The sequence below is a fragment of the Penaeus vannamei genome, chromosome 25 (assembly GCF_042767895.1).
Source record: "Penaeus vannamei isolate JL-2024 chromosome 25, ASM4276789v1, whole genome shotgun sequence".
In the NCBI taxonomy this organism is placed as follows: Eukaryota; Metazoa; Arthropoda; class Malacostraca; order Decapoda; family Penaeidae; genus Penaeus; species Penaeus vannamei.
Window position 1 is genome coordinate 32,880,078 of NC_091573.1, and position 4,361 is coordinate 32,884,438.

The window sequence follows — 4,361 nt, forward strand, 5'->3', positions numbered from 1 at the left end:
GCACCGCCCCCCCTTCCCCTCGTCCCTGGCACCGTCCCCCCCTCCTCTCGTCCCTGGCACCGCCCCCCTCCCCTGCTTCCCTCGCCCCTGGCACCGCCCCCCCTCCCCTCGTCCCTGGCACCGCCCCCGCCTTCCCCTCGTCCCTGGTACCGCCCCCCCTTCCCCTCGTCCCTGGCACCGTCCCCCCCTTCCCCTCGTCCCTGGCACCGCCACCCCTTCCCCTCGTCCCTGGCAACGCCCCCCCTTCCCCTCGTCCCTGGCACCGCCCCCCCTCCCCTCGTCCCTGGCACCGCCTCCACTCCCCTCGTCCCTGGCACCGCCCCCCCTCCCCTCGTCCCTGACACCGCCCCCCCTCCCCTCGTCCCTGGCACCGCCCTCTCCCCCTCGTCCCTGGCATCGCCCCCCCCCCTCCCCTCGTCCCTGGCACCGCCCCCCCTCCCTCGACGTGTTTCCCTGCCTCTTTCCCACACGTCTGTACCCCCTCCCGCCCCCCCCCCCGCTGCTGAATTTGCCCATTCACACATACGCAAGTTTGTTTGTGTGTGTGTGTGTGTGTGAATACTGTTAATATCAGTAATATTTCTATCATTATTTGCATTTTCAAGAAGGTTCCCGGAATTTAAAACAATACTCATGAAGAAAAAACATCAAAGAATAAAATTAAAAAAAAAATAAAATTAAAAAAATAAGAAAAATAAGAAAACAGCGCAGATAAAACAACATAATCAAGAAAAAATAAGAAAACCAAAGACCAAAAGAAAAAATATATAGAAAAACACCAACAAAAACAACAAAAACACCAACAAGGGCACAGCACAAAGAGTGCCACAGTGCCACAGTAACGCCAATGCATCGACAGCGACATGAGTTGGCACGAAACGCTGACTGAATACCAATACCAAGACAGACACGTGGGGTTGGAGGCGAGCGGGGGGGGGGGTGACAGGAGAGGGGAGGTGGGTGTGAGGTACAGAGGGGGTGGGGGGAGGGGGGAGAGGGTGACAGGAAAGGGGAGGAGGTGTGAGGTAGAGAGGAGGAGGGAGGGGGTGTGAGGTAGAGAGGGGGAGGGAGGGGGTGTGAGGTAGAGAGGGGGAGGGAGGGGGTGTGAGGTAGGGAGGGGGTGTGAGGTAGAGAGATGGGGAGGGAGGGCCTGGCAGACAGGTCAGAACAGAAATAGAATCATATTAATTGAATCAACACGCTGCCTGATTGTGCCTAAGGAAAAGGGAAGGATGGGGGGAGGGGGGGAGGTAGATAAGGGTGAGGAAGGGAGGGTGAGGGTATCGCAAGGATGTGGGGGAGGCGGGGGGATAAGGGGTATCAAAGGGTATCAGGGTCGGGATAAAGATATCAAACATTAATAATAACAATAATGATAATAACAACAACAATAATAATAATCATGATCATTATGATAATAAAATATGGAAATAAGAATAACAATGACAGTATCAATACAAATAATGATAATAATGATAAAATAATAATAACAATAATAATAATAAATGAAGATGTAAATACATAACAATAATGGCAATAAAAATATTATCATTAATAATAATGGTAATAACAAACCTAATGATAGCATTAGTAATAATCATATCATTACTAATACAGATATTAATAAGGATATTAATAATAATATTAGTAGTAAAGATGATGGTGAGGATGAGGATGTCAATAATAATAATAATAATAATAATAATAATAATAATAATAATAATAATAATAATAATAATAATAATAATAACAATAATAATAACAATAGTAATAATAACACTAATAATAATAATAATAATAATAATAATAATAATAATAATAATAATAATAATAATAACAATAATAATATTAATGATAATAACAATAATATTAATGATAATAATAAAAAATAAAAACAATAATAAAAACAATAATAATAGTAATAAGAACAATAAAAAAATAAAAAATAATAATATTAACAATAATAATCAAAATGATCATAATAATATTAAAGATAATAATAATGATAATAATAATAACAATACCAATCATGACATTACTAATTATTGAAATAATAATAATGTTAATAACAGAGATATAACAACAGTACTATCAATGATAATAGTAATAACAATGATATAACAGCATTGATGATGACGATAATAATAGTAATGATAATAATAAGAAGAATAAGAATTGCAGTAATAATGATAATGATAATAATAATAACAATAATAATAACAACAACAACAACAACAACAACAACAACAATAATAATAATAATAATAATAGCAACAAAAACAACAACAACAATAATAATCATCATAATAACAATGATCATAATAATAATAACAATAATAATGATAATGATAATAATAACAACAATAATTACAATAATAGTAATAATAATAATAATAATAATAATAATAATAATAATAATAATAATAATAATAATAATAATAACAATGATAATGATAAAAAAATAAAAACACTGATAACAATAATAATGAAAACGATGATGATAATAATAACAATTATAATAATTAACAAAACGACAATAGTAATAACAAAATGAGAATAATAAAAAATTAAATTAAATTAAATCAATAATAATAATAATAATAATAATAATAATAATAATAATAATAATAATAATAATAATAATAATAATAATAACAATATTAATAATAATAATAACAATCATTAGTACCGTCATTAGCACTACTACTCTTATCATTATCATAAATCATGATTTAATAATAATAATAATGATTGAATAATACTTATCAGATGATAAAAACAAAAACAATAATGATAATACCAATAATGACAGTACATATAATAATGAAAATAATAGCAGTAAGAATAACAACAATACAGGTAATAACAATATATTAATAAAAATGAAAAAATAACAATGACTATAATAATTATAAAAATTATAACAAAAATACTACTAATAATAAGAATAATAACAAGATAACAAAGATAATCACGATCATGATAATAATAATAATAACACCAATAATAAAAACAATAATAATGGTAATAACAATAAAAACAACAATAATGACAGTAATACTAATACTTATAACGATAATACTAATAATAACTATAATAATAATTTTGCTGCTGATGTTGAACGTCAATAAGAAAATAACGAAGATGATAATAATAATAATGATTTCCATAATAATGATAAGAAGAAGAAAAAGAAGAAAATAACAATACAATAATGAAGATGATAATAATAACAATAATAATAATGATAATAACAAAAATAATTATTGTTATCATTACAACAACTATGATAATGATAACGATAATAATAACAATAATAACAAAAACATTAATAAAACAATAATCACCATCATCTTCATTATCATAATGATAGTAACAATAACAATGATAATAATCATAATAATAATAATAATAATAACAATAATAATAATAATAATAGAATGATAATATTGATAATAATAATAATGATAATAATAATAATAATGATAATATCAATAATAATGATAATGATAATAATAATAATAATGATAATAATAACAATAAAAAAATAATAATGATAATAAGATGAACATCAATAATAATAATAAAAATAGTGACAATAATAAAATCAATGATAATCAATATCATAAGATTAAATATTATCAAAACGAAAAAAAACAGTAATAATAACAATAGTAAAAATGATTATTATGACACTGATAATAATAGTGATCAAAATTATAAAAATGATAATATTACCCACGAAGATGATAATAATAATGATGATACCAATAATAATGATAAGAAGAAGAAGAAAAAGAAGAAAATAATAATAATAAAATAATGGTAATGACAATAACAATGGTAATAACAAAATGAGGAACTATAATTATTACTGTCATCATTATACTGATGATGATAATAATAACAAAAACAATAGTGGTAATAATAACAATAATAATAATAATAATAACAATATCAATGGTAATAATAATAACAAAATAATCATAATTAAAATACAAATAATGAAAATAAGAATAATACCAACAATAAATATAATAATAAGTACTATCATTATAATAATGATAACGATGATGACAATGAATCAATAACAAAAACAATGTAAACAACGATAATAATAGAAAAAATAATAAAAATAATCATAACAATAATAATAATAACAATAATAATAACAACAACAACAATAATAATAAAAAATAATAATAATAACAATAATAAAAACAACAATAACATAATAACAATAATAACTAATCATATCAACAATACAATAACACATTATGTAATAATAGTAATAAACATACTGACATAATGATGATAATAATAATAATAATAATAATAATAATAATAATAGTAACGATAAT